The sequence below is a fragment of the Sturnira hondurensis genome, unplaced genomic scaffold (assembly GCF_014824575.4).
Source record: "Sturnira hondurensis isolate 20B ecotype Veracruz unplaced genomic scaffold, ASM1482457v3 Scaffold0015509, whole genome shotgun sequence".
NCBI classification, from domain to species: domain Eukaryota; kingdom Metazoa; phylum Chordata; class Mammalia; order Chiroptera; family Phyllostomidae; genus Sturnira; species Sturnira hondurensis.
The window spans coordinates 2,893,540-2,918,351 of record NW_028088140.1 but is presented as its reverse complement, the minus strand read 5'-3'; the positions used below and the strand labels follow the sequence as shown (position 1 = coordinate 2,918,351).

At 38.9% G+C, this 24,812-nt stretch overlaps 1 long non-coding RNA gene across 1 annotated transcript; it reads left to right on the top strand.

Annotated features, from left to right (window-relative positions):
- The first annotated feature begins 19,750 nt into the window (after nucleotides 1–19,750).
- On the top strand, nucleotides 19,751–23,885 carry LOC119000027 (uncharacterized). Its single transcript, XR_005069224.1, has 2 exons — nucleotides 19,751–19,791; nucleotides 23,793–23,885. It is a non-coding gene; the product is annotated as an uncharacterized LOC119000027 (long non-coding RNA).
- The last annotated feature ends 927 nt before the right edge of the window (nucleotides 23,886–24,812 follow it).

The following is a 24,812-nucleotide window of genomic DNA, read 5'->3' as shown; positions in this document are numbered from 1 at the left end:
TTCCTCTGTCGTTTCCCCCTCCTCTTTCTTAATCCTACCCATCTGTTGTTTCTTCTTTAAAAAAAAACAAAAAACACTTCTTCCACATCTGTTTTTCTTTGTTTAATTTTATTTATTTTTTAAATATTTTATTTATTTATTTTTAGAGAGAGAGGAAGGGAGGGGGAAAGAGAACAAGAGAAACATCAATGTGTGTTTGCCTCTCACATGGCCCCCACTGGGGACCTGGCCCACAACCCAGGCATGTGCCCTGACTGGGAATCAAACTGGCAACCTTTTGGTTCTCAGCCCGCACTCAGTCCACTGAGCTACACCACCCAAGGCTATTATTTCTTCTTATTATTATTCTTATTATCATTTCCTCTTCTTCTTATTGTTGTTATTATTATTATAAAACATGAATGGGTGGCCTTAAAATGTTTCGAGAACAATTTGCTACTAGGATACTGGAGGGGAAAGGAGCCACATCAAAGTTTAATGAGTATGTTTCTGTGAGTGGGTGGGGTGGGGCAGATGTTGACTTGAATCACTAGGTGGCACTATTCCAGATATAATTCTAGTCAGATGGCTGCACCCGTCCCCCTTCTTCCTTAACATTTATGTCCTACATATGGATTTTTATTCAAAAATTTATTTGATCCTCTGCAGCATCTACTTTTAAAATCTAGGACATTCACATCAGTTCTCAAAAATAACATAACTTAACACTTAAGGCTTTATGACTGCTAATTTGAGCATGAACTGGGGAGGAAATGGTTCGATTGATTTGCTTATCTTGCATAAAAATGACTGAAGTAGCTTTAAAGAACTTTATATATAAATATGCTAATGCACAAAATTCTAAATGCCAGTCCAAACACCCAGTTTGTGAAGCAGAATGTATTAATGAGCATATCATACAAAAATGTCTTTCAAGATTTCCAAATCTTGATTATTAGATAATTTGAATATGCTGTATTCTAATGATTATTTTGTGAAACCTGCTATTTTTTTGCCCACCCTGCCCTATTGCCTTTTGGGGACTTGGCCTTGCTCTACCATTTACTAGCTAAGGGACTTTGGACACATGAAATTTTACTGTCCCTTAGTTTTCCAGATCTGTAAGGTGAGAATATTAATGGTACGTATCACATGGAGTTATTCTAAAGTTTAAATGAGTTAATATATGTAACACATTTAGAACAATATCTGGCATATAGCAAGTTCTCACTGATACCTATTATTTGTTAAGATTTCCTTAGACCACCTATTACTTTTAAACATTTGATGAGAGGATGAAAATTAAAAAGAACTGTTCTTCTGTAACTTATAAATAAAGATACAGACAAGTAATCAGAAATCACAATGCAGTATGGTAAGTGTGATGGTCGAGGAAGAACATCAAATTCTGTAGAAAAAAATGTCAACTGACTCAGTGTTTGGCATAAAAAGGAGAAAGAGAAATCCACCCAGATAGTTGCATCCCTATTGAAACACAAAGAGAAGGTTTAACAGAATGAATTGGGAGGAAGGTCGGGAAAAGTATTTCTGGAAAAGGAATGAGTATATGTTCTTCCTGCAGGTATGACTAAGAAAGTAACACTGGATTTATTCAAGAAGTAGGCCAGTTTTTTTCTAATGCTCACAGGTATTTGTGAATAATTCATTCTGATTCTCTATAAAGTACAAGCACAGGAGTCATTTCAAGGACCAGGAAAAAGCGATTAAAGCCTGGCTTACTGAGGTGTGACAGTAAAATAATGAAACAGGTTTTTAAACAAAATGTGGCATGGATCTTTTCTCAGATAATGTGCTGGTCTCCTCCCTATAAAATGCTACTAAATTTGAATAAGGAATGCATTCATGAATTATATTTTTCACAAGTGGTGATGGGTTTATACTGACTCATCAATTATTCTCTCCTTCGGGCCAATTGTGTGAATTTGCAAATTAGCTTGATGTGGGATGGGAGAATGGCCCAGTCTGGAGCCAGTCACTAATTGAAGCCACTGAACACAAAAACAATAAAAGTCTGGATTAAGTTGATTAAGTTTTTCATTTTATTTATTTATTTAAACAATCAACTGACCTTAGGCTTTACTCACTGGAATGAGAGTGCGAAGGGTGAAAGCTGGAAGAAATAAGTTCCCCATAATTTCTAGTCCCATGAAGACGTAGTCTCGAGTTCCCAAACGAAGAAAATAAACTTCCTGTAGTATTCGAAACCTGAGCTGACCTCGCTCGACTTTTTTAAAAGCCAATGGCAGAAATGTGAAACAATGATTTTAACTATCCAGAAATTGAGTCAGAAAACCACCTACGAATCCTTGAAGAAAAATATATTTCTGTAAAGCAGGGAGTTGTGGACACTTTTTGTGATGAAATGTGCGAGAGAAGCCTCATGGGTCTGTATGTGGATGCAAAGTGATTAAACTGAGCACTTACTGTAATTGCTTTCTGCCACTGAGTCAAGTAGTGATTTAAAGGGCAACTGTGTGGTATGGGTGGCAAAAGGGTCAAGTATATTTCGAGCTCTGGGTGTGTCCTTCCAGTCTTCTTCGACTTCTCTTTTTTTGGTCTTCCTTAAATGCATCTCCCTTTTTATATTAAACTATCAGACTTAAAGGTCCAGAATCTTTCTTTCTCTCTCTCCTCTCTTGTCCTCTCCTCTCTGTCCTCTCCTGTCCTCTCCTCTCTTCTCCTCTCAGGACCCAGATTTAGGAGTTAAGGAGACTCAGGGATCTTGAGTAACTCCTCCCTGACCTACAGCAACAAGGGGTCAGGCAGGGCTATGAAGACTCTTGAGAGCAATGTCTCCCCAGGCCCTGCCTGCCAGCAGGTATGTGGTTCCCACAAAGGACTTCACACTTCCTCTTTCTCCTCCTGTTTGAATTATGTATGGAAAACCCTTTCACCTCCTCTGAGCAATTTGCCACCTGGTTTTTAGGAATTTCCTGGAATGAAAGTAGCCAGTGATACTACTTTTCCGTTTAATTTTAGATTTTCCCTGATATAATATCTCTACTTTGAGAAGCTTAACAATCATTATTCCCTTGTGATTGTGTTTCTTTTTTACTTCCAATTAGTTGCAATACCATGTGTTTTGGTATAATATCCTATAAAGATCACACAGCATTAAATATTCAACAACATTCTCCTCTAACACACTGATACACATAGCATTATTGCATTCATTTTTTCACCCTTGTCTTTTTACCACTACTATTTAATTATACTCTTACCTTTATTATTTAAAATAAATCCACCCAACTATTTCTGGTCTTCTTTCCACTTGGATTGTGTGCATCTCCTTTTCCTAAAGGGTTCCCCTCAGCTTGGCTCTTAACTTCTTTTCTTTTACTCTATACCTGCTTCTTTTCCTTGCCCAGCCCCCATTTTTCTACCTTCCTTAGCTAACTGAGTAGTTTCACCAATGATCTCCCTCAATCCCTTCCCTTAGTATCTACTAACACTTAAGTATCTGTCTATCCATTGCAGCTCCGCACCAAACCCTTTGAAAAATTTATTCACTTTGGAGAAGAATCAAGGGAAACTCCAAACCATTAGAGTACATTAAAGGAGAAAATAAATAAATATATACTGAGCGAGGACATTAAGACGTAATCAACAATGTCTACAACATTAGATGTTGGAGTTAGGACATGGCAATTCAAAGATTAGTGGCTAAGAACAATGTGCGTTTGCTGTGTGTGCATTGTGCTGTACCTCAGACACGGAGGGCTAACCCCTCTGCACCTGACACATTGGAGAAGCATTTAAATAGCAGACAATTTGCTGTTCATAACTTCTCTGCCTGGGAAAATCGAAGTTCATTCTCAAGCGTTCTGCTGCCCGGCTAATAGTGCTTTCACTCCAAAGGAACCTTGAACTTAAATACTTGATCTTCTTGTCTCACTCTAGGTTTCAGAAATGGCCCATTTTGTGATCATGGTTTTGACCTTGGTCCCCTTTCTTCACACCATGTAAGAGCATGAGGTTTTTAGTATGATTCATTGAATAGCAAATGTGGTATCTCATCGGTGAACTACAATTTTTCCTAATTAGGACTAAACTCATTCTGTAATATCAAGCTAAGCTAGGACAAGGACAGGGAAAATGAGCACTAAATTGCCCTGGGCTCTGAAGGGAAGGTGTCAATGCACTTACTGAGACACAATATACTTCAGTAGTACTTTCAACATTACCAAGTAAATTCTAACACTTCCATTTTTATTTCAGATCCCGAGTGAACTGAGGTAAAAAGTGTCTTTAATCCCAAACCACCAGAGTCTCTTTCAAGTAGAAACATCAGAACCGGTATTATTCTTCATGGTCTCCGTTATTTCCTGGTAGAAAAGGGTACACAAGAACAATGACCAAGCATCAAATACAGAGAGGCCTGTCAGGAAGTCAGCAGAATTTGAAAAAAGACCTAAACTGGGCAGCTGTTCTGAGATTGAGTTTCAAGAGTCACTCCAGTCATCATCCTCTTTGTCCAGCCTCCTTCTTGCCCTCTCAGTCGGCCTCAGGAATTCCAAAACCTGACCAAGCAGTTTCGGTGAGAACTTGCTCAGCCCTTGCCTATGGGAAGAGAGGCAACTACTCTGGGCCCTCACCCTATGGCATTTGCCTGGCAGCAGGGTTTCCAAGAATAGCTATTTTCTGTGGTTTTCTCAATCCCCACTCCCTGGGGAAATTGGGGAGGATAAGCTTTTTTGGTCCGAAGGTTGTTACAAGCATCAGCAAAATGTTTGCCTTGAGTTTTAGCCAGCATCTTATTTCGTCCAAATGAATTCCCAGATTTCAACTTACTCAAACCAAAATACCTACCAGACAGATCAGTAACTTTCTATTCTGTAACGTTAATGCAAACAGAATTAGTAAAAAGGAGGTTAAGTGACCTCCAGAAAGAATATTTTTGAGCAGCAGGTAGGGAAAGTTAAACCCGAAAGCCAGTGCCTTGGTCTGGGAGTGAAGTTTTGTTTTGAGTTGCAATTGTTAGCTAAGGGGACTCTTTCGACACACCTCTGACTAACTGAATGGAGACACTTAAGAAGGAAAACAGAGTATCTCTGAAAACTCATTTTTAATAGAAAATGAAAAGTAAGGCAAGGCACTAAGCAAAAAACTCACAGCTTCATTGAACCTCCAACACATAAGTAAACATTTTGAGGGGATTGCTTTTGCCACTTGAGTCAAGATTGGAATTACAAATAGAACACTTATGAATGTCTTCATAAACTTGGAGTGCAGATAAGTCGTATATCTTCTGGTTCCTAATTAACTACCCTAAGCGTTCTCCTCTCGTATTAGCGGGAAGCTCCCTAAAGAGCCAGCATCGTAGAGTGGGAAAGATTACAGACTCCAGGGCTAAACTGGCCCCATACTCTTCTCACTTAACCATTTGCACGATCTGGAGAAGCAAAGAAAGATTAGGTAATTTTTCCAAGATTACACAATTACAGTCCTATTTCCACATCCAAGAAGTCAGAGCAGGGGATCCGATAAATTTACTTCTGCTCCCTCTTCTTTGCCACACAGTAGAGATGTAAACAAGTATCCATGTGAACTGGATACATAGCTTATTGATAAGAAGTCCTGTCAGTTTAATGAACAAAGTAAACTCCCACAGATCCATTTCTGTAAACAGGCCGCTAGTGGATATCCTGAGAGAATAACTCCCTTCCCCCCAAAGCTGCCCCTTGCATAGAAATGGTATATTAGCTTCCTGGGGCTGCTGTAAGAAATTACCATGAGCACAGTGGTTTATAACAGTGTGTCCTTGTTCTCTCACCCTTCTGGAGGCCAGAATTCTGAAATCAGATTCACTGGACTGAAATCAAGGTGTCTAAACCATGCTCCCTCCAGCAGCTCTAGAGGAAAACCCATTCCTTTCCATTTCCAGCTTGTGCTGGCTGCCAGCATTTGGCTTGTGGTGGCTTCACTCCAGTGTCTGCTCTTAGGGCCACACCACTTCCTCCTCTTCTGTATGTGTGTCTCACATCTCCCTCTGGCTCCCCCTCAGAAGAATACATGTGATGGCCTTTAGGGCCCACCTGGATGATGCAGAGTAATCTCCCAATCTCGAGATCCCCTCAGAGCAGAGAAAGGCGCAAAATCCTTTTTTTTTTAACTTTTTCAGTAATAAACTTACTTGCTTTTTCTACTAATCCTAGACACAATATTTACCTCCCAGGAAAAATATACATACCACTGCACTTTCATATTCAGAAAATGGGAAGGTTTTCCAATGCCTCAAAAATGAATAATCCATCTAAGGATACCCAAGGTGACTCTCTGTGCTGTGAGGTAGTGTGAAAACCAGAGAGCCAACTGAGGAGACTGCTCTTCCTTTCCCTGTAATATATTTTAAACAATATTATTATTTTTATTATTATTATTTTAAACAATATTATTCTTCTTGCTCCCTATTGCAATCTATAGAAGCCTAGTCCCATACTTTCATGGTCAATATTCTCTTCTTGGCTTGTTGTAGAAGTTTATNCAATATTTACCTCCCAGGAAAAATATACATACCACTGCACTTTCATATTCAGAAAATGGGAAGGTTTTCCAATGCCTCAAAAATGAATAATCCATCTAAGGATACCCAAGGTGACTCTCTGTGCTGTGAGGTAGTGTGAAAACCAGAGAGCCAACTGAGGAGACTGCTCTTCCTTTCCCTGTAATATATTTTAAACAATTTTCTTCTTGCTCCCTATTGCAATCTATAGAAGCCTAGTCCCATACTTTCATGGTCAATATTCTCTTCTTGGCTTGTAGAAGTTTATATTGTTGTCGCATGTGTAGTTGTTAAGGATATGGACTCAGGGCCCCAGAGGCCGGGGCTCAAGACTCTGCTCAACATTTCCCTAGCTGTGTAGTCTTGGACAAGTTACTAAATCTCCTGTCTATACTAGTTTCTGGTCTGAAAAGTAAAATCATTGTCTGTAATGAAGGTTAAATAAGTCAATACAGTACTTGGAATGGTGTCTGACACATACGAAGAATGTGGTAGATATTAGCTCTTATTTTCCTCTTTCCCTTCCTTATTCTTTCCATGTGGACAACTCCCATGCATTCATTCCACCACATTCACTGACGGTTTTAGCATGTTGTACACAGGCCACCTTTCAACTTCAAGAACTGGAACCTCGATAGATAATTTTGGCATTCCTCATTGATGACTCATTTCCACACTCTTCATCTACAGGTGTAAATTTACCCTGAAACCACTAAAGCAGAATCTTTAGGGTCCCTGCTAACTTGCATATGCCTGTCCAAGGCCAAGGAGCTACTTTGTCATTTACAGTCACGATTTGTATTCTGTTTTTTAAAGACGATCCTGCCTCAGTGTTGTAAGCTTCAGGTCCCACAAGACTTTAATCGATACCTCCTCCCATCTAGTGAGTTTCTTAACCAGTGATCACTGTGGAAATTGGCAGCAGCTGAACCTGTCCTGGGATTGGAGCTGCCTTCTGTGGGCGCAACACAACACACTCATTTTTCAGTTTTCTCACTAGAGTTCCTAAAAAAATCAGATTTTTGACACCATAATCATTTTGATATCCATAAATTATTAGTTAGCTTTTCATAAAAAATAAAAAATTATGTAATCCACAGATAATTTATAAATTCAATTATTATATGTGAGGCGCCTTAAAATATTTTGATCGTAGAAAAAGCCCTTATGCTCAACAAATTAAAAAACCTTGCATTGGAGTTACTAGTACAAACCACACAGCTCATTTTAAATTGCAGGTCATCAACTTTCAATGCACCTATTTATAGATCAGGACTTTCCTTAGCATGGTGATGTGCAGTGGAGCTATATTCACAGTGAAATGATGGGCAAAGACCTCTCTAACCACAAACACATACCCATTGCCACCCATCACTAAGAACATTGCCTCAGAATATCGAAAAGGCAACCATCTACGTTCTTATGTTAGGCCCAAAACTAATATTTCAGTATACTAGAACTCAAAAACCTAAATGCAAGCATTAATGGGGGAAAATTAGCATCAAAGATTTGCCTTGGCTTCTTTGATTGTTCTAGAATATTGTAATAAAGAGGAGGTAGTACATTGTGTATATGTCAGAATTCACACTGCTGGATTTTAATTTCTGACCCACCAATCACCGAGTGTGAGACCACAACAAAATTAACCAAACTTTTCTTGTTTCAGTTTTCTCATTTGTAACCCAAGGATATTACAGCATCAACATAATGGGAATGTTCTGAGAGTGAAATGTTAAAATCACGTGGAATAATACCTGACTCATAGGAAACACTTTATAAACATTAGCTGTTTTAATTTTCTTTTGGAAAAAAATTATTTTAATTGTTGTTCAAGTACAGTTTTCTGTCTTTTACTCCCATCCCAGCCCACCCCTCCAGTGCTGCCCACCTCCCTCCCATTTCCACCCACACTAGCTGTTTTTAATACCAAATGTCATTTTATTTAAAAAAGCAGACCATTTGTCAGACTAGAGAAGTATTTCTAGTCATATTAAAATTTGGTGTAAGTTTTTATTAGGATTATATTTTTATCCAAGATTTTACCTTCAATGTAGACTAGGATTTTCTCCAGAAATAGAAAATTATACAATTACGATCTTGATGTCAAAACTTTAGTAATAAAGCCGAAAGACTAGAATTTCTGATGAACTGTCTTTAAAATACATATTTACACATGGTATACAAGCCCAAACTATCAAAGACTAAGAGTATACCCAAAACCGTGTCTTGCTCCATAAGTGTGTTTTTAGGAGAACATTCCCTTGTAGAATGTTTATTGAATATGGCACAATAATCATATTAAAATAAAAAGTATCAATAAAAATTTATACCCTGATGAGTTTACAATCTAGTAAGAGATAATACACCTGTATAACACTGTGAAAAGTATAATGATTGAATATATAGGGTTTTAGAGTATTTAAGTTTAAACTTTTTCTTAATTAGAAATAAGCCATTTTACCCATACTAAACAGTTTGGACATGCATTTTCATGATTATTTTTATTTTAGACTCTTTGTTTACTAATGAATTCATCTTTTCACCAATGAATTCATCTTTCCACCATCGTTACCTGAGGCCACACAAATGTGTTCTGTTCTAGTCCCTTGATGAAGTTTTAATGCCAAACATGTTCACATACTGGTTAATTTTCTCCTTTAAATAAATTGAAAATAGAATGATTCAATATCATTCTATTGAGGTACATAAACTCAGAGACCCCTTAAACAGGACAAAAGCTAAGCCTGCTTGTCCTCCTTGCCAAATCAGTGCCCAAGAGGAGAAATTCCAGCAGAGGATTAGTGTGAATATATATCCAATACACAGCGAATTTTGCACCCACGGCAGGGCTTGCCTTTCAAGCAATCAAAGCAGGGTACCTTGCATTTCAACACCAGAAGGCAAAGTCAGAGAACTTCAGTTTGGCCTTCGAAGGCTGCTGGTTGATAAAAGTAGCAGTGTCTTACTGAGCCATTCGGCTCAGATGTGTCAGGTGATTGGGGCTTTTCCTAACTCTCTCCTACCTATTCAGTGTGGGTGCAATGCCTATATGGCTAATGCATAAAACTGAAGCAAGAAAAGTTTGGTTAATTTCGTTGTGGTCTCACACTCGGTGATTGGTGAGTATGGCCAGGTTATGATGAAGCATAAGCAAAATCCCAACAGTCCAATTGCTTGTGCTGAACCAAATTTAACTCCCCTTCAGAATCACAACATGTAGTATTGGTTAGGTCCACCTCCCAAGGGCAGAGACCAGAGAATGCCAAATGCTGGAGCTGGTGGTGGGGGTGTGGTGGAAAGAAATATCTTTCATCCTTTTATATTTGAGGAGGTATATAATATAATATATAATATATTATATATTATAATATATAATATATTTTATATTATAGAAGAGAAGTGTCTGTGAAACGAATTATGCATCTCTACCTTCTTAACTCTTCTCCAGAATGAATAGACTGCTTTGTCATACAGCTGCAGGAGGCTGATCCTCCACACTCCACAGCCTTCTCAGTCTACTGCCTGAGCACCTTTGAAGCCAAGATTTAGAACCCTAAAAATAGAAGCAGGATTACTGGTTGCAGACTGCTGAAAAACTTTAAATGCTTCCTGGAAAGAGAAGGGGGAAGAATGCACAATGGCATGAGAAGGGATTAATGGGGAAGGGGAATGTCAATTTTTACAAGAAATAGTAAACTCCACTATAATACAGTTCAATAAATCTGACTTTTCCTGACTGTCTGGGATCTTGTGGATTTTTAGTTAGATTTTATATCCAGTCAATTTGAGTCTTTATTTATGAAACGTCCTATTTTCTTCCACCAATTTAAATTCATTCCCGCCTGAATTAAGATATCCATTTACCAATTTTGCTGGCTCATTTTTTGCCAGGGTTTTCTGCTTGGCAGCCTCACCCTGTCCACACATTTATGATGACCATAGATGACCCTGGAGACACGTCCAGCAAGGTGCCACCGACTGGCTAAGTAAGCAAGCCTTTATGTACACTTTTATAAATCTAGGCCTTCTACATCAGCACAGAGTAAGGGGTAATAAACATATTTTAATAATAACATTTGATACTAGATTTGAAATTGAGACCCTTGTGGGTACCTGAGGTCTTGGGACTGGTCACCAATATTTATTTTCACACTCCTGTCAGTATCTATTAGAATAGTACAATCTCATCTTAATAGACTCAAATATGGCCATGCCATCTTTTTTCCAGTGGGTGTTATGAATGTCAGTTCCACGCGGAAGCTTTAAGAAATACCACATATTGCCACATGCTCCTTGCCTCTCCCACAGCAAATGACAATGTTCCAGAGGAGAGCCTGAATCACCAAGAAAGGATAACAGCACCGAGAAAAGATAACAGACCACAGTCAGTGAGTAGAAATAAGCCTTTGTTGTAAGTGAGTGTATTTGAGGATTGTTTGTTACTGCTGCACAACCCAGCCTATTCCAACTTATACACACCATAACATGCTTCTGGGCTCATGAAGTTGTTGAATATCATTGTTTTTCACTTTCAAATATAGCTTTTAAGGAACCTCGTTTCACTGTCTTCAAAGTAATTTTATACATCTTAAAAACAGTAGAGGAAAACGAAAGTTGAGTCTAAACCTAATGAAATCCTGGAAGAGTAAGGACAGAACCCAAAGCTGCAGCTGTCCTCTAGCTTCCACCGTATGAATATTTTCATGGGAAAAAATATTTTGCAGACAAAATTAAGCACATTCTTTGCACCAATTCTTCACTAATACAAGAGCAAATTTATTGCCCACCAAGTGACAGAAAATACAGTTTATTATTAGTTTACCAACAGTAGCCTAAAGAATATTATTAAACTAACATAAGCAAACAAAAATGTTGTTTTAAAACAGAGAAGGTAAACATATAGAGATTTCCAGCTCCATCTTATCGAGACTGGACCACAAATAATTCAGCACTCCAAGACATTCTGATATAACATTTTACTAATATATAACACTTTTCTTAAAATCCCAGAGGGATTATCTCTCTAATTATTTTCCTTGTCATGAGTTGAAACTTTTTCTAATCCTTTAGCATTTTTTCTCCTGGGTCTATTTTATTTTAAAATTTATCATATTGCAATTTCCTTCTCTAAGTTCTAATAGAGTAAAACAAAATGCCATCTGTTCATGTGTCAGGTATGAATTAGAATTTGAGATTATCAAATGGGAAATGTCTTTTTCTCCAGAAACAAAAGATTGACTTCAAAAGCCCCTTAAAACTTCATGGCTTAATTCCACAGCATTTAGACTTCACTCACTTTAGTGTTTAAGAATAACAACTCTTTACCTAATCAAGGCCTCCTTAGCATAGGGCAATATTACATTCAGTATAGCAGAACTTTTTACCTGTTGCTTAGGGTAGAGATTCTCCCAAAAATGTACAGAGAAAGGTAAAGACTGGAGATTCCTTAGTGACACAGACTAGAATTAGCTATTTGGTAACAGTAAAAACCAAACTGAAGTCTGTCACTCTGGGCCTCCTTCACACCAGTTTCCTAGTCAAACATTTTACAATATTGGGAACTTCTCCGTGGATCTGAAGGCAACTAGCAGATGTTCCACTCCTTTTATTTTTCATTCTTTCCAGATAATATTGCTACAAAAAATATTCAACCTAAATTCTTGGCATTTGACAACTTCTTTCCACAGTTTTAAAAAATTCAATGCATGTCTCATGTGATAGGCTATGCTAGCCTTCGAGAGTATAATGGTGAGCAGAATCTATATATATTGGCCCTGTCCTGGGGGAACATAAAATGTAGTGTGAAAGATAACCAAGTCACCAACCATATAAAATATGGTAATAGAGGATCTTCCAGAATCATAAGAACGTGAAGCATAAGCACCTACTCTAGTCCAGGACTGAGAGCAGAGAGGGATACAAGAAGACTTTTGATTTATTACCGCCACAAATTAAGTCAGCCATGCAAATGCATGCAAGCATATCTCAGGGTTCAGAAGCTACAAAAAGTACCTTTGAGCCCAAGTTTCTGACCAGAACCTTTAGGGAACTAAGGCGGACGTACATTGTGGACAAATGGAAAGTCCTGTCATGTTTTGAGCTCCACAGTTCTAACAGCACATGAAGTGGAGGACAGTGAAAGAAGCAGCTGGCCATCGTGTGAGAATGAAAAGGGTTGGAAAGAACTGTGGAAGCAGGTGAGCTGGCACTGAGGATTGTAACTGTAAACTGTAGCACTGCCAATCCAGAACTCCTACATGCATTGTTATTTAACTGTCACCATAAAGTTGTAAGGTAGGTAACACATTACCCCATCTTAAAGATGAGCAACATGAGGCTTAGATAGGATAAGTAAGCAAAGTCCTTCTGCCTTCCAGTCCTGAGCTCTGAACTACTTGGCTACTGAGTTACCCATTAGAATTGTCCATTACAATCACATAGAAAAAAATGTTCTCTTTAGATCACGATGTCCAAACCCACCCCAGAGCAATTAAATCAAATTCTCTGGGGTGGGGCTCAGACAGGAGCCTTGTTTTAAAGCTTTCCAGAGATGCTCTAATGCAAAGGCAGAGCCACTCCACCGCTGAGCCACTAGATGACTTTGGAAAAATATATAATCTCCCCACTTAGAGTCTTATAAATAAATCAAAGATCTAAGACTATATTATTTCTGAGGTCCCTTCCAAGCCAAACATTCTTAAGCTATATGACAAAAAATCTATTAAATGGATGTTTCCAAAAGATTTGAAAGTAAGGGAATTTATGGCATAAGCAGAGCATTAATTACATAGGTCTCTCCTGTAGGTAGTTAGAATACTGATTTATACTTATGAATAATCAAAATCTGGCCTTTCAATATTAGAAAAAGTCCACTACTGGAATCCAGTAGGTGAGTGAGCTAATCACTCCAGTGTTATGTGATAAATTAGAGAAAATAGGAAAAACTGAGTCAGTTCCACTTAGTGATCTTAGATAACAAACAAGCCATTGCAGTGAAAATTTTGTAAAATTACGATGCTTATTATTTTTTAGAATTAGTATGTAGCCTCTGTGCTTTTTCTGCTCAGAGGCTCCCTCTAACATCAACTTTCAGAGAGTTAAACTGATACAGCAATGAAACAAAGTTAGACGTTTAAAGAAATTGAAGCTGGGGTCCAGTAATAAGAAAGGGTCTGCTCAGACTAACAGAACATTTTCCAGACTTAGTGGAGCAGTTCAAAAGACCAGAGAGTAGGAAAACAGAACAGATAAACTATAGATAAGTGAGATAGAAATCCACGGGATTTATAATTTGAAAAATAATCAATCAAGGCCTCTAAGGGAAATGATTGAGCCCATGGGAAAGAGATAGGAAAAATAAGAATTCTGATTATAAGAACTTAAGAAGAGATCAGACAAGTGGATGCAATAGCACTTATGCAATTTTCATGTTTTCAAACCCACTGCAAGGTTGAGAGCCATATGATAGGACCATGTTCAATCGCATAATGACTAGGCAGACTGTTCATTAAAAGCTCAGACTCCTTTACTTCCAATAAAACAATAGTTGAGCTTTTAGGCATAATCAAATACAATCTCACAAGTTTAAAAAATGGCCACAATTATCCATTAGGCCTATTCATAGATAAGGGTCTGAAGGCAACCTGGACTTTGGAATGCTTGAACCTTAGTCATGGGCATTAAATGTTAAATCACTAATAAACAGCATCTGGTGTTTTGAATGTTTCCTGTCAATGTCGCTTTCTCCGCCAGAAATTACACAGCAAAAGGCATTAAGGAATCAATCGTGTTCCTTGTGACTTCACCTCGAGGTTGTCAGCCATTACACCCCTTGCTCCCTAAATAACACTGCACATGCACAAGACGGTGAGTCTGCCATACAGCTTCGATCACCTCTCTTCACAGCAACTGTATAACTGGCCGCCATGAAATTTGTCCACAGACATTTTTACCAACCCCTCAGGATAACAAACAAATAGAAGAGTCATGGGAAAGAATGTATATAAGTCATTAAAGTAAAAAGGTAGAAAAAGGAAGAGAAAGGTGGAGGATAATAGAAACAAAGGGAAGAAGAAGGAGAAAGGACATGAAAAGGGAGGCTGTGACATGGGGGTATGTGGTGCAAATTACCCTGAACTGCATTCAGTAAGAATCTAGTTCAATTCAACAAATATTTGTTGACTACCATCAAACTATCAAACACCATTCAAACACCTATAGATAATGCTATACAAGATACAGTCCATTATTTAAGGACCTCACAGCCCCCTGAGTAGACACACACATATGCATTTAAACAATCAACTGATAAACTATTTTTTGAGTAAGTACTATGTACCAGACACCATCCCTGGGGGCTTAGCATGCCAAAATCAATGTCATGTCGTGTACCAGCAATAAGCATAAAACTGCATGAGGGCACAGAAAAGACAGTGAAGACTTGCATAACAAGGCCATAACAGGTTTCAGAAAGTACTACCATCAGAGGCCTGGGGGGCAGTACTAGCTCTTATACTTACCAGCCTGTGACTTTGGACAATTTTCAAATTACCATCACTCACTACAATACAGAGTGGGGCAAAAGTAGGTTCACAGTTGTGAGTACACAGAACAGAGTTTATTCTTATAGTATTATTTATTATTGTATAATTTTTTCATACCCACAATAGTAAACCAACTTTTGCCCCATCCTGCATCATTAGAAAACACACATTCTTTTTATCCTATGACAATTGTAATAACAGTGCCTGGGCATCCACATTCATAGATTAAAACCATCGAAACAACCATTTTCTCCCTCTACTATCCACAAGGGTGACTCAATCAGATTTTCCAAATTGAAGACAGTTTGCAATTAAGGCAATCTATGCTGGTCATCACGTTTCTGATAGCCAGGTCTGAGGACCAAAGGAACATTAAAGGAAATCCAGTGCCTGCTCTCTGCCCATCAGCAGGAGTGATGGCAGGTAAGTACATTGGACATACAAGCTTACTGAGCACTCTCGAGTTTCCCATTCCCACACTCTTTACGGCGCGTGGAAATGAGTAATTTAAAAATTTGTCATTTTATGCAGGCATAGAGTGCTGAACCTGCTTAAATATCTAATCTAACTGCTGTGAACAAACAATAAAACCAAGGGAAAAAGTTGAATGATATCCCAAAGTTACACAACTAGTTAAAAAGCATCTAATACAAATGGCTACCCAACTCAGTTAAGAAGATGGTCAGGTTTGGGCAGGGGATGAAAACTAGTGTTTGTGTGTCTGTCTATGCTTCTGTTTCAAGAAAAGTGATGGAGTGATAGTGGAGTCAGGAGGAATGGGGCAGGATTTTTGAGGAAAAAATAGAAGATGATAGGAAAACTAACTAACCACACACACACAGTTAGTTTTAAACACCAATAACCCACCTGTTCTTGAATATTTTAAAGGAACTACTCAAAATAGTTCAAAAGAAATAACTCACCTATATATGTCTTTGAATTTAGCCAAGAGCTTGCTTTTCTATTTTAACAAGAGAGCAACCCAGTTTTTTCTATATGCCTGACATTACCAGTTCATAACTAAATAACTAATAAATAGCTGCAGACAAGTAAACCTCAAGGGGCTTCCAAGGTACAGCTTGGATGTTTATGTTAATAAATCTAGTCTCAAAGTACACCTGGCAATCTCAAGAGGAAATTTGTTTTGAGCAATTCACATCTTCACCTATTGTTGCAGGCACCTCTCCACAAGTATTTCTCTAACCTTAACCACCACCTTATAATGCAAAATGGGATTTGGGCATGTCAATCTATATTTGCTGCATGTTTAAAAGAATGGCTAAATATGTCAGAATGCTGTGTTTTATTATCTAGAAGAGTTCAGTCTAATTATAGTTTCTAACCAAACTAGCTCTTTAACAAAACTAATATTAGAAAATTCTTTATCACTACTCCTTCCCTCCTGTTTTGCTACATATTGGTACCTCCTCATCTAAAGATCCTAGCTTATTCTGTATGTGATGGCAGCATGGAGAATCGAAGGTAAATTGAGGGATCTCTAATTCCCATGGAGATTCAACATAAAGGGTGCAATAACTCATCAGTTGGTTAATATGGTTGTTCATTTCTCCCATCAAGTCACATTCAAATATGGTTGTGTGTGAGTACATGTGTGTTTGGGAAACTTCAAAGGTGAGGAGAAGAAAATAGGCAGATGGTAATGATAGAACCTAGACATAGTATCTTGAAAAGTACGTCTCAACCACAAAAGTGACAAAACTTCGCCACTTCTTACTCTTTTATAAATGGGTTGACTGGACCATGGAAACTTGGGTGATTTTCCTCACACAAAATGGACAAAGGAACTCATGAGTTAATGCTTATTGTCTCCCAGATTGTCCATCCCTCTTTATATCTAGTGCATTATCTATTTGCACTTAACCAGTTGCTTTAGAAATGTTCTTTTTAAAATTATATTTTATGGGTTATGCTAATACAGTTGCCCCAGTTTTTCTCCCTTGGTTTACTTTGGAAAGTGTTTTATTATCCCAACTAGATATGTTTCTTCAAGTCACAGTCTGTATCTGCTCTGCATCTGATGCTCCTCCCGTGTTTCTAACCACCGCCATGTCTCTGGTTCCAACCCCCACCCCCACTTATGGCCAGGGCGCCTAGGACCTGAGGAAACTGAATACGTATTCATGACTTGAACACAAGTTACAGCATCTTTTCTGGAGCAGCTATGATAAGGCTAAACTTTTGTGACTACAATTTGCTTCCTGTTTTTAGATTCACATTATTTTACTTCATGTTTTATAGTCTCAGAGCTTTTACCCAAATTCTGCCTTTTCAACAAATAACTGTTCTGATTAACTCTATCTTTCCAGAATATGCTATCAGAAATTACTTTTCATTTGTAATACAATTCTAAAAATAATAATAAATTCTAAATGTCTCCTGCTTTTGGCCTCAGCCTTAGAAAATTTTTGTTATCAAGGGTACAGTGAAGACACTGGGCGGACAGTGAGAAGCTGTCAGCTCAGTCTTGCTCAGTCTGGTCCAGATGCTGCAGCTCTCTCAGCGCCGCCATATTTACGGCCTGATGGGTGAATGAACAACTGAGTGAATGAGTGTCCCAGCTTAGAATTCTCCTTGTGACCGATCACATTGTCTTTTGGAAACTTGATTCCCTCATTTGCATAACAGGAGTATTATAAAGAAACAAAACCGTTATCCAAGAAAAAACCTGTACTCCCCATATTCATCACAGCATTATTCACAATAGTCAAGGTATGGAAACACAACCTAGGTGTCCATCAAGAGATGAATGAGTAAATAAAATGTGTGGTGTGTACACAATGGAATATCATCCAGCCTTACAAAAGAAGGAAATCCTGCCACCGCAACAATATGGATAAACTTAGAAGTCATTGTGCTGAGTGAAACACAGACAGAAAGACAAACACAACATGGTATCCCTTACATGTAGAACCTAAAACAGTGAAGTCACACTCATAGGTACAGAGGGTAGAAAAGTGGTTATCAGGGACTGAGGATGGGGTAAATAGGAAGAATTTGGTAAAACAATACAAGCTTTCAATTATAAGACAAATAAGGTCTAAGGATTTAGTGTATAACTAGGTGATGGTAGTTGATGACAATGTACTGTATAAGAGAGTAGAACTTTAATGTTTTCACACAAAAAAGTGAATATAAGAGGTGATGGATGTGTTAAGTAACTCAGTGAAGGGCTGTTTTTACAATGCATACATATACAGAGTCATCACATTGTACACTTTAAACATCTTACAATTAACTTCAATTTAAGAAGCACATAGAAAAATTAAAAGAAATATTAGTTACCTCATCATGTATTTAAAATGTAGAGTTGCAAAAATACAGATAGTGATTTCAGTCATTAGAACCTTTTTATATGGGAAGAAAACTGCAGTTCACTAAAACCATGTGACTGGCCCAGGGTCACACAGTGAGGAAATGGCAGAACTGATGGACCATCTCGGGCTGGTCTGCCCCCAGCCTCAGTGCTCTGGCCCCTCTGCCACACTACTGCTCTCTGTCCTTCTAGCTCTTTATCTCTGTGTGAATTCTGCCTCACCAGTCTGCACTTGATTCACGTCAAGAATGCCTCAATTCTCATTAGTTTCCAACACTTTTCAAGTACCTTTAAAGAAAGCATGCCACTCAGAAGAGGTAGGGGCTCTTTCCCATAATTAACAGACCAACAGAATGGTTGTGTTATGGGGGACACAGATACCTCGATTTTTTAAAATCNTATAAGAGGTGATGGATGTGTTAAGTAACTCAGTGAAGGGCTGTTTTTACAATGCATACATATACAGAGTCATCACATTGTACACTTTAAACATCTTACAATTAACTTCAATTTAAGAAGCACATAGAAAAATTAAAAGAAATATTAGTTACCTCATCATGTAACCATGTTTCCAACACTTTTCAAGTGCCTTTAAAGAAAGCATGCCATTCAGAAGAGGTAGAGGCTCGTTCCCATAGTTAACAGACCGACAGAATGGTTGTGTTATGGGGGACACAGATACCTCGATTTTTTAAAATCACATTTCTTCTCAACGTTTGTTCATGGTAGACACTTTGGGGTCCCTTGCTGAATGGCTTTTAAAACTCTGCATAGAGTTACACACCGGGCTTCAACAGATGCAAACAGAGCCTTCCCTTTTCTCTCACCAATTTCATGTCAAGTTTAATTATTCTAATAGCCTGACATATATCTGGATTTACAAGTAATCTCCTAAGAGTGCCCCGCATCCATTTTGCTGTTCCCTGAAGCTAACCATTTCTGTCTGCTAAAAGAGCACACAGTTCAGCAGCTTTGTTTACTTTAGTGCTTACGCCAACCTGCAAAGCAAAGGTTAGTGACAAGAGGGGAACTCAGACTGCAGATGCCTCCGTCTTTCTGCCTGCAAACAACAACACGGGGCTGTGAAAACTGGTGGCGTTTTCTACCTTTAGAAGATGCTCCCCATGTCCCAGATATGATATTAAGCTGATTTCGTAGTTGTTTTCCAGGTTCTTTTCACTGACTTTGCATGTGGTTTCCTTTTACCAAAAAAGGCTTCAAAATAGAAGTTATTCCACTTTTTAAAAGAGATGATCTAGTGAAATCTATGACAAATCTTTGCAGGTTTTTTTAAATTAACATTTAGCTTAAATAGCCCTGGCTGGCTTAGCTCAGTGGATTGAGCATGGGCCTATGAACCACACAATCACAGTTTGATTCCCAGTCAGGGCACATACCTGGGCTGCAGGCCAGTTCCCAGCAGGGGACTCACGAGAGGCAACCATACACTGATACTTCTCTCCTTCTCTCCTTTCCTCCTTCCCTTCCCCTCTAAAGATAAATAAATAAAATCTTTAGAAATTTTAGCTTAAATAACAGTGTACAGATGATGTATCATAGAATTGTATACTTGAAACCTATAAAATCTTATTAAGCAGTGGCACGCCAACAAATTTAATTAAAAAGTAAAATAAAAATTACAACAGTACATTATCGAAAGCTTATGACCAGGAAATGAACCCGAAGTGCAACCCCGGTTAGCCAGAACAGACTGCTCCCTGCCAATGCCACCCCATCCCATCCCATCGGTCTCATTCTGTCCCTCAACACCTGGTCTTGTTTTCCTTCTACACTCACGTCAGCGTCTTTAGATTATTCATGTTTTGAGTGGTGATCCAAGGACATTGTAAAACCAGAGTCATCCAAAAAAGTTCAAGCAGCATTAAACACCATCATTCCAATCACAAGAACGCTCACTAATACATTTTAGAAGGCCTATTCAGTAATAAGGTTTCAAATGGAATATAGTCATGGAACTCATTCTTAAAAAACCAGAAATCCAACTAAATAGAACAACCCAATTACCAAGAAGTCTGGTTGATCCTGTGTTCCAGTGCATTTCGTACTTGAATTCACAAGGTCAGGAATATCCTGCTGTCCCCAAAGTTAATTTTGGGTTGATTCATGTATAAACAGATATTACACAGAAACGAGGCCAAGTGTTTCTTCAAAAAGCCAGTGAACTTTTATGGCTGTTCCTCCCACTGGTGGGAGGCAGGAGGGGAAGGAGGATAAAAAGGCCAAAAGACCTCTGAGGTCAAATGCCAATTTCTATTGAGGTTCAGTTCACCCTGCTCCACTTATTCAACCTGACTTGGTCACAGCAGAGCGTACAATGCCATGAGCCAGACGCACATACCGGCTTTTGGAGCTGGCAGACGCTTTTGGTGGTTCACCAGCCTGACCTTCAAAATCACGTTTATGACATTTATCTCAAACCTAAAAGTTCCATGCCAGAGAATTTAAATTGTGTAAGCATAGAAATAGCAAGCTTTTACATCAATGTCCAAATCGCTATTTAATTTTAAAAAAAAACATGCAAAAAGCAACTTTGTCCCACCACTTAAATTTTTCAATCCTAGGAGGGGTAAAAAACAGAAAATATCGCTTCATTTTGCTTTGTTACTTCATGAAATCAAATCATAACAACTGAAATTTAAAATTGAAGCTGGAGCACTAAGTATCTTTCTACATATAAATAACCTGCCACGTGAGGTAGGTTTTCCCCCCCGTATGTGTTTTCTATTTATTTTGTGTTCTTAAACACATCTGAAAAACTCAGTCATAAAAGTAAAGTATATAGTGGATTTTTTTGTCAATACCTCAAATGTTTTTACAGCCAAAGCTGCCAGCTGTCCTTCCTGGGTTAAACCATGAACTCCGAGTTACACTCTAAATAAGACAGACAGCTGTGTCTCTTTGAAGGTGCCACGCTGGGTTGTCAGGCTACACTTTGTAAAAGTAAGCAAAATAATACATTTGCAAAAAAAGAAAAAAGAGGGACAAATCTACCTACACATCAAGTAATCAAGGCCAGCCCTCCTGCAGATTTCTCCAGCTATTCCGTCCTCCTGCTCTGGTTGGTCCTTTTCTGACTCTGATTACACTTCCAAATAGGTCATCAACAAACATAAGCACTTTCTAACTTTCTAAATGGGCATACAGGTCAGTCTCCCCGAGCTGCTGGATTCTGAGGAAGAAATCTTCTCTTTCTCTCCCTTTGTATTCTCCACAATGCTCAGGCAGTAAATATTTAAGAAATACTTGCTGATTTAGTCTTTCTTCAAAGCCACAAAGCTACACACAAACATACTAGAAAATTGTCCTTCCAAAATAGGAGGGGGCTTTTTTTTAAAATTAAATTTCTGGACCAGTGCTACAGACACAGGAGGGTTTTTTTAAAATATTTTATTTATTTATTTTTAGAGGGGAGGGGAAGGAGAGAGGAAGAGAAACATCAATGTATGGTTGCCTCTTGTGCATCCCCTGCTGGAAATTGGCCCCTGCAGGGAACTGGCCTGCAACCCAGGCATGTGCCCTGACTGGGAATCGAACCGTGATCGTCTGGTTTGTACCCGAGCTCAATCCACTGAGCTACACCAGCCAGGGCAGGAGGGGGCTTCTTTGTCACATATCATAGATGATCCTTTTAAAAGGAGTTTCAGGGGCTGAAAGTGAATCTCAGACGCATTTGGCCAGGCCCGGATAAACTGTTCAGTGCTCTGTGGAGTTGCAAACACTGAGGTCTGTACTGACACTGCACTTAACACCTGCTGGCCCACCCTGCTGAGTGGGCCGGCAGTGTAAGGCCTGTGACTCATGGAAATAAGTCATTTTTAGCTGAAATATCTAAGCAGTTCAAGCTAAACTAGGTTGTTACCTGGGCCATTCAGGCAAAAGCAGGTTGTTTTGTTTAAATTTCCCACAGGACAGGGAAGGGTGGAGGCCAGCTGAACCAGAAGTTCAGCCAGAAGGGCGCCCCGGACTCTGGAGTTGCTGCTCATAGCATGGCAAGCAGGTCTCATGAGCTACTGAGAAAGAAAAGAAACTAACGGTTTCTTAATCTCATGTTCTACTGCACACAATTTTAATTTGAAATCAGGAGCTTCTTATCTTAAGACACTACCATGTACCGTGTTGGTTGGTGGGAAGAGGAGCACTGGATCGTAGAGAGCCTGGCAGTTCACGCACCGAAAGGCATTTTACAGACATGAGTTTATTTTAACAGTAGGTCCTGACGCTAAAAGCACAGTAAAGTTTCTGGTCCTTGTAGAAAGGACTTTTAAGATCTGTGTTGAACACAGTACTGTTTCCTGGCTGTGGCATCTGCTGCACAGGAGTCCTCTAGGCACTCCAGCAAAGGGACGATTGACGGCTGCTGTCGGGAGAGGCGGGTGCTAGCACAGAGCTTCCCCATCTTCCGTCTGCTCAGGAGCTTTGTTGGAAGGCTGCTTCCTGCTCCTTCCCGCCAGGGCCAGGAACCACTTTGCTTTGCTGGCTCTGCAGCAGCACCGCCTGAACTCGGATGAACAGTAAGATGTTCCTGTTCTATTTGCCTACTCTGCTTACTAGATCTCTACCCCACAGTCCCTGCCAAAAACACTATCGTAAGTCATTGTGTTATTTTTTTCTTACCACAGCAAGCTCAGCTTTGCACATAGGGGACAGAGTGACAAAATAACGCAGAGTAAAATGGATAAGACGCCCATGGAACAAGGTCACTCATGCAACCTCCAGGGACATTTCTTGGCCACATATTAGTTCACTGATAATCCATTTGATAGTTAGTAGTTCACAGTATATATATTCTCTGCAGTTAGGCCAGTTGTGCATAGAATTCTGGTTCTGCCATCTATTAATGGCATGCCATTAGAAAAGTTGTTTTAACTTTTCTAAGCCTCAGCTTTCTTATCTTCAGTATTAATACAGCTCTACACAGTTGTTGGAAAGATTAAATCAAATAATGCCTGTAAAACACTTAACATAAGGATAGTACAAATAAGCTTTCTAAACTGGTAAGCTATTTGATCACTACCATCATTTTCTTCATAGTGCTTTACCAATCATGCACCTTATTGCTCCTCAGGAGTGACATTTCTTCTCCGGGCCATCACAAAATGAACCAGAGTAAGAGCTTTGCCCTCACTTTCTTTTGCAACCCAAATCAAGTTTTTCAGGATGAGATAGAAGAGGAGAGGAAATTCTAGCTGGTGACATCTGGGAAGAAAGGAGAATTCTTGATGCCATTAAACATAATGGCCATATTTTTGAAAATAAGAGTGAGTGATGTGGTTATATTCAAAGATCATCAGTGTAGCCCTGGCAGGTGTGGCTCAGTGGATTGAGCACCGGCCTGTGAACCAAAGGGCTGGTTCGATTCCCAGTCCAGAAATGTGCCTGGGTTCAAGGCCAGGTTCCCCAATAGGGGGTACCCAGGGGCAACCACACATTGATGTTTCTCTCTATCTCTTTCTCCCTCCCTCCTTCTCTCTCTAAAAATAAATAATCTTTGAAAAAATCATTATTGTACCTAACACACAAAAGAATATTTATAACAAAACAGTCCTAAAAATTGGAACTTTGGGATTACTACCAGCTGGGACAATGAATCTTGGAGAGCCTTTCCTGTATATTAGAGTTTGGACTACCTGTGTTTAATCTAGCACGAAGCCCCTTTCTATGAGACCTCGCTATCTAATGGCATTGAGTCCCTATCTGTATTAAATTGAACAAGTTTTTTAGGTGGCATTATCGCCCTGTGCAAATTTTGCTTCTCCTTTAGAACCAAAAAACATCTATATCCATGTTTTTTTCAGTTTCTTTTAAAATATATATTTTATTGATTATGCTATTACAGTTGTCCCATTTCCCATCCTTCACTCCCCTCTGCCCTGCACAACTCCTCCCACCCACATTCCCTCCCTTTAGTTCATGTCCATGTGTCATACATGTAAGTTCTTTGGCTTCTACATTTCCTATACTGTTCTTACCCTCCCCCTGTCTATTTTCTGCCTGCCATCTATGCTACTTATTCTCTATACCTTTCCCCTCTCTCTCTCCCTCTCACTCAGCTATTGATAACCCTCCATGTGATCTTCATTTCTGTGTTTCTGTTCCTGTTTCACTTGTTTGCTTAGTTTGTTTTTGTTTTAGGTGTGGTTGTTAATAACTGTGAGTTTGCTGTCATTTTACTGTACATATTTTATCTTCTTTTTCTTAGATAAATCTCTTTAACATTTCATATAATAAGGGCTTAGTGATGATGAACTCCTTGAACTTGACCTTATCTGAGAAGCACTTTATCTGCCCTTCCATTCTAAATGAAAACTTTGCTGGATAGAGCAATCTTGGATGTAGGTCTTTGGATTTCATGACTTGGAATACTTCTTTCCAGCCCCTTCTTGCCTGTAAGGTCTCTTTTGAGAAAGCAGCT